The sequence below is a fragment of the Gorilla gorilla genome, chromosome 20 (assembly GCF_029281585.2).
Source record: "Gorilla gorilla gorilla isolate KB3781 chromosome 20, NHGRI_mGorGor1-v2.1_pri, whole genome shotgun sequence".
In the NCBI taxonomy this organism is placed as follows: domain Eukaryota; kingdom Metazoa; phylum Chordata; class Mammalia; order Primates; family Hominidae; genus Gorilla; species Gorilla gorilla.
This window is the reverse complement of record NC_073244.2, coordinates 21,389,917-21,396,769: the sequence shown is the minus strand read 5'-3', so window position 1 is coordinate 21,396,769 and position 6,853 is coordinate 21,389,917. Positions and strand designations below refer to the sequence as shown.

The following is a 6,853-nucleotide window of genomic DNA, read 5'->3' as shown; positions in this document are numbered from 1 at the left end:
GCGGCTCCGAGCAGGGGGCGGGGGCTGGATGCCGGAGAGGCCACTCACCCCCGCCCGCCCCCAATCCCCCTCCCTTCCCAAGCACGCGGTCCCCTTTCTCCCACGCGGCTGCGGAGCCTGGGCTGGGCGCGGGGGAGGCGGGGGGCATCGCGGAGGGGATCCCGCCCCCTCCCCCGGCCGCTCGGTGCCCCCACACCCACGTGAGCGCAGGGCCGGCCCGGATCCCTCCCGCAGCATAGCGCGTCCCGGCTCCGCGCCGGTGCCTCCACGGTCCGGTCCCCGCGCCGGTGCTGCCCAGTCCCTGGCGGGTCCGCGCGGCCCCGGCCGGGCGCTTCGCCGGGCTCCGGCTCCTGCATCCGGGCGCAGCGCGCAGGCCGAGGCGCGGGCAGGCCGCCCCCGCCGCTCCGGACGCCGGTGAGTGGGGGCTCCGCCGCTCGGCGCGGGGACTCGGTGTGGCTGCGGCGCGGAGGTTGCGGGCAGGTGGGGGATCCGAGGCGCTGGGGTCAGGCGTGTGGGGCGCTCCCTGCGCCAACGTCCCCACCTCTCCGCCGCCCTTTGTCTCTGAGCTCCTGCTTGCCCCTTAGAGCCGTTGCCACCGCTTTTCTCCTGGTCGTTCTGGTGAGTTTCCCATCCCCTTAGTTATCCCCGGGTCTCCCTGCCCGTCTCCCCACCTCCCCAACCCGTGGCCTCCGCACCCAGGCACGTTTCCAGCACCGAGCCTGATGCCTTGTGCATTTATAGGGCTCGGTTGCCTTCTCTGTCAGAGGGCTTATTTCACCAATTTCAGATGTATCTGATGTGGCTGAGGCTGCAGAGGGTCTGGGCATTAGTGTGTGTGTGTGTGTGTGTGTGTGTGTGTGAGAGAGAGAGAGAGAGAGAGACAGAGACAGAGAGAGACAGAGAGAGAGAGAGAGAGAGACTGAATTTGTGAGTGGGATCGCCGTCCTGAACAGGTGTGTGGAGCTGAATGTTTAAATGTGAGGATGATTTCGAAAGTCTGAAGTTTGTGTTTTGTGCCCTAAAGAGTGTGTGTGTGTGTGTGTGTGTGTGTGTGTGTTTCTGTGTGTAGGTAGGAATTGTACGGCTGTCACTGCCTCTGTAGGATTTAATTCATGAAGGGTAGTTGTGCAGAGCCACGAAGGTGTGTATGGTTGTGTGCCTGAGGGTGTACACGAATGTGTATGTGTGTGTGCAGAATTGTATGACTGCATGCCTGGAATTGCATTTCTGAAGGTGTGGGTGGTTGCGTGCCTGAGGGTGTACATGAATGTGGCAAGTGTGTGTGTGAGTGTGTCTGTGTGCAGAATTGTACAACTGTGTGCCTGGAATTGCATTTCTGAAGGTGTGTGGTTGTGTGCCTTAGGGTGTACATGAATGTGGGAAGTGTGTGTGTGTAGGGATTGTATGACTGCATGCATGGAGCTGCATTTCTGAAGGTTTGTGTGGGTGTGTGTGTGGTTGCATGTCTGAAGAGTTTGCATGTGACTGTGTCTGTCTGGGGTCGTGGATATGTCAATTGCATACAAGAGGTTTTCGAGGTTATGTGTGCATGTGTGTGTCTGAGTGTGTGTGATGTACTTGCTTTCCATGCCGTCTCTCTCTTCCCTCACTCACTCCTCTGGCTAGCATAGCATTGACATAAAATGTACAGAAAGCATTTTCAGTTTGCTCACTGTAGCTTGCTTTAGTTTTAGGGATGTAAGAGGCTCCGAGAAGCAGCCCACACATCTCATCAGATCTAAGTGTCTAGAGGTTGGGAGAACCAAGTGGGAAAGACCCACCCTCACCCCTCACCCTGTAGAAACTGGGGACACTAGAAGGGACATTTTCTGAGCAGGAAACCCAAGAGGTAGGTCCAAAAGAAAGCCTAGACCCAGGAAAGCCTAGAAAAGAGAGAGCCCAGGGTGGGGGAGAAGAGAGAGACCCAGAGAGGCCCAAGTGGAGTCTAAGATCACATTTCAAGTCAAACATTTTTTAAAACTAGTATTATTACTAATTGACAATCATGATGGTATATACTTATAAGTGATGCAGACAGGACAGAAAAATTGATAGTAAGACATTCTCACACTGTAGCATTTTACTCTATTCTTAATTTTGTGTGAGTTAGGTTTCTGCTTTTTATCAACCACAGTTGGCAACTATTTTATGGTCATCAGGTGCTAAGATGTTGTTTTCTTTTCTTTTAGACAAGGTTTTATGCTGTCACCCAAGTTGGAGTGCAGTGGTACGATCATAGCTCATTGCAGCCTCAAACTCCTGGGTTCAAGCGATCCTCCTGCTTTAGCCTCTTGAGTAGCTAGGACTACAGGCACAGGCCACCATGCCTGGCTAATTTTTAATTTTTTAAAAAGAGACAGGGTCTGGCTATGTTGCCCAGGCTGGCCATGAACTCCTGGGCTCAAGCGGTTCTCCAGCCTTCACCTCCCAAAGTGTTGGGATTGCAGGCATGAGCCACTGCGTCTGGCCCACAGATGCTAAGTGTTGTCTGCTCTTCTCCAGGGGTCAGCAAATTTTTTCAGCAAATGGCCCGAGAGTAAATATTTTGAGCTTTGTGGCCCGTACAATCTCTGTCCCAACAACTCAACTCAGGCATTGTAGCTTGAAAGCAGCTGTAGACAATAGGTAATGCATGAGTGTGGCTGTGTGCCAATAAAACTTTATTTACAAAAACAAGCAGTAGGCTGAATTTGACTAGCAGACCATAGTTTGTCAATACCGTATTACGTCTTGTAAGGAAGAGAAAGGAACCAGACAAAACTCTAGCCTCGGGAGTTTTCCTGACTGTTCAGATCTTAGCTGAATGATCTCCCTTGGTATCTACAGGCAACTTCCTGCTGTGGCTTAGGGACTGGAAACATAATATCCCAGAGGGATTCCCTGTGTAGTCTGTGGTTCACTCTTTGGGATTTTTTTTTTTCACAGCAAGGAGAAGCAGCATTGTGGTTTCAGGAGATGGGTCCATTTGGAGCAGGATCCTAAGTGGGGCTTGGCATTGGGAATTTGGGTTAGCTCTAGAGGACGCAGGATCTGGAAAATCAGGGCAGATTTCCCATCCCTTGGATATGGTGGGGAGTTGAGGAGGGCAAGGAAGATCCCAGAAAAGCCAGTGGCAGCAAAACACAAAGGCCAGGGACCTACGTACTGGTAAAACTGAGACCTCCAAGAAACCTGCAGCTCGACCTGGTTGAATTCAGGTACTGGGGGTGTGGCTGGGGTGGGGGTGAGAAAAAATATCAGGGAGCCTTGATCCCTTAGGAAGTAGATGGGGGGCAGCCGGGCGCTGTGGCTTATACCTGTAATCCCAGCACTTTGGGAGGCCGAGGTGGGTGAATCACCTGAGGTCAGGAGTTCGAGACCAGCCTGGCCAACAGTGAAACCCCGTCTCTACTAAAAATACAAAAATACTAAAAATAAGTAAACATGTGGTATTACACTTTGCTTCTGAATTATTGCACTTAAGAGAATGGCCTCCAGTTGTATGTGTGTTGCTGTAAAAGACACTTTATTATGGCTGATTAGTATTCCATGATATACATAATGAAACATAGATAAAATACAATAATCAACAATGTAGCAAGAAAATGTGATATTGATATAAATGTGATACAGATCTATTTATCTATAATATGATAAACTTGTCTATATCACATTTTCTTTAATCGTCCATTGGTGGACACTTAGGTTGATTCCATATCTAGGCGATTGCGAATATTGCTGTGATGAAACATGCCAGTGCAGATATCCTTTTGATACAATGATTTGTTTTCCTTGGGCTGGATATTCAGTAGGGAGGTTTCTGGATGGGATGGAGTTCTTTAAGAAATCTCCATACTGTTGTCCTTTCCACTGGGCAGATCGAAAGGGAGCCCGTGGGGGAGGGAGCCTAAGAGTGGGTCTAGAAGGAGAACAGAATTCTCAGTATGCCTGGAAGAAGGGTACCGCCCTTTCTTGGTTATGAGAACAGTGTAGGTTAGGAGGTATAGTACCTATAGCACACAGTGCTTTTAGGGACCCACAGAAAAGTCCCCTTCCCTTTCCTTCCCTTCCCCCTTCCCTTCCCTTTGTCCCCTTCCCTTCCCTTCCGTTCCCTTCCCTCCTTTATTTCTTTCTTTTTTTCCTTTTTTGACAAAGTCTGGCTTTGTCACCCAGGCTGGAGTACAGTGGGTGCAATCTTGGCTCACTGCAACCTCTGCCTCCCGGGTTCAAGCGATTCTCCTGCCTCAGCCTCTAGAGTAGCTGGGATTACAGGCATGTGACACATCCACCTAATTTGTGTATTTTTCATAGAGATGGGGTTTCGCCATGTTGGCCAGGCTGGTCTCGAACTCCTGACCTCAAGTGATCCGCCCGCCTCGGCCTTCCAAAGTGCTGGGATTACAGATGTGAGCCACTGTGCCCTGGCCGTTTTCATTTTTTTTGGTTCCCTTTTATTTTGAGTTGATACAAAATACTTGTACATATTGATGGGATACAGAGTGACATTTCAATACATGTATACAATGCGTAATGATCAAATCAGGGTAATTAGCACATCCATCATCTCAAACATTGATCATTTCTTAATGTGTGAATGCTCAGAACCTTCTCTACTGGCTTTTTGGAAAATATAGAATAAATGATCATTAACCATAGTCCCTCTACAGTGCTGCAGAACACCAGAACTCATTCTTTCTATCTAGCTGTAGTTTTGTATCTGTTAACCAACCTCTCCCCATCCTCTCCTCCCGCCTACCCTTCCCAGCCTCTAATACAATTCTACTATTTCCCTGATGTTTTCATCTCTTTCAAAATCAGAAGACAGAAACAAGCATTTAGGTGAAAGAAAATGTTATAATGTAGAATATTAACATATTCATTTTAATTTTTAATTTTTTTAGGGTGGGTGCGGTGTCTCATGCCTACAGTCCCAGCACTTTTGGAGGCTGAGGTGGGAGGATCACTTGAGCCCAGGAGTTGGAGGCTGCAGTGAGCTGCACTCCTGCCTGGGTGACAGAGCGACATTCTGTCTCGGGTCTTGAACTCCTGGGCTCAGGTGATCCTCCCCACTCAGCCACCCAAGTAGCTGGGATTACAGGCATGAGCCACAGCAGCTGGCTCAATTTTTAAAATTGACGGGAATTCACATAACACAAAAGCAACCATTTGAAAACGTACAATTCAATAACATCTAGTATTTTCATTATGTTGTACAATAATTGTCACCTCTATCTCGTTCTGAAATAACATATTTTTCCTTATATGAATGCAGTTGTAAAATAGAATTTTAATGTAGACTTTTTTTTAATGAAGGAAGGGGTGCACAAAGAGAAAAGTTCCTCAGGCCCATGAAAATCAAAATTTCTGAGCCGCCCTTTACATGTGAGGTGTTTAGTTGGTAGACGGATGGGCAAGTTTTAATTATTATATGCATTTTATTTAATGTTGATGAAAAATATAATTCACATTTCAAGTAGGGGTCTAAAGTTTCCATTTTAGATACATTTTTAATTTTAATTTTTAAAGTATTCATTTATTTTTATTTTGAGACAGAGTTTCACTCTGTCATCCAGGCTGGAGTGCTGTGGTGCGATCTCGGTTCACTGCAACCTCCACCTCCTGGATTCAAGTGATTCTCTTGCCTCAGCCTCCCGAGTAGTTGGGACTACAGGCACCTGCCACCACGCCTGGGTAATTTTTGTATTTTTAGTAGAGGCGGTGTTTCACTGTGTTGGCCAGGCTGGTCTCGAACTCCTGAGCTCAAGTGATCTGCCCGCTTCGACCTCCGAAAGTGCTGGGATTATAGGCGTGAGCCACCGTGCCTGGTTCGGTACTGTTTTTTAGGTAAGTGACTAAGGACACATGGATATGGCCAAATATAAAGAGGAGACGCAAAAGCCTGCAGTTTGGGAAACATCAGTACAGTGCCTGCCATCCCAGAGGGGCTCATGAACATCACGCTGTGGCCAAGAATCATTATCATTTCATTCCCAAGGGACTCCCCGCTCTCCTGACTCCCCGCTCTCCCTGTTGCTCACCTGGGCATTCAGGCAGAATAGCTGCATTTACTGGGCACCTGCTGTTTGCCAGGCACCTGCTGATTTTGTCCTTGTGGAAAGCCTCCAGCCTGGACACAAAACTGTCCTAATTTGGGGGACTAGCCTCCGGGTGCTTTGTCTAGGGCTCCGTATGCAGCTGGCACTTCACAAAGGCTTGTTAATTTCCCTTGAGCTACTGGGGCAGCCCCCAGAGGCTTGTGATGATCTCAGTGAAATAAGAGTGGGCTGGAGTCAGGGCGTGTCTAAAAGGTCCATTATTTTTGTGGTTTCGTCCTCTTCCCAGCCATTCTCAGGAATGATTCTGGAGACTTGACGTTTTCCTGCCAAGACCTGTCCTTAGAACCGGGCACATCGCAACAGACTTACCTTCCCCCTCCCTTGCCATTTTTTTTTTAGTTTTATTTTTATTTACTTGTTGTTCTTAGAGACAGGGCTGTGCTCTGTCACTCAGGCTGGAGTGCAGTGGTGCAATCACAGCTCACTGCAGCCTCAAACTTCTGGGCTCAAGCGATCCTCCTGCCTTGGCCTTAGAAAGTGTTGGGATTACAGGTGTGGGCCACTGCGCCTGGCCTTTGTGCTTTTTTGGATGGGTGGAGGTCTCACTGTCTTGCTCAGGCTGGGAAGATCATAGATCACTGTAACCTTGAACTCTTGGGCTCAAGTGATCCTCCTGCCTCAGCCTCCCAAATAGCTAGGACTGCCACCCCCAGCTGTTTTTAAATTTTTAGAAACAGGTTCTCACTATGTTGCCCAGGCCAGTCTTGAACTCCTGGGCGCAAGTGATTCTCCTGCCTCCGCCTTCCAAAATGCTGGGA

General features: G+C 48.7%; 1 protein-coding gene across 4 annotated transcripts in view; it reads left to right on the top strand.

Annotated features, from left to right (window-relative positions):
• The first annotated feature begins 325 nt into the window (after positions 1–325).
• The window catches only part of SLC1A6 (solute carrier family 1 member 6), a 29,649-nt gene continuing 23,121 nt past the window's right edge, over positions 326–6,853 (top strand). Inside the window, exon 1 of one of the 4 annotated variants that reach the window (XM_031004580.3) lies at positions 326–414. The gene's annotated coding sequence lies outside the window, so the exon portion shown is untranslated. The other 3 variants (XM_031004582.3, XM_031004581.3, XM_063701067.1) reach the window with 3 other exon arrangements.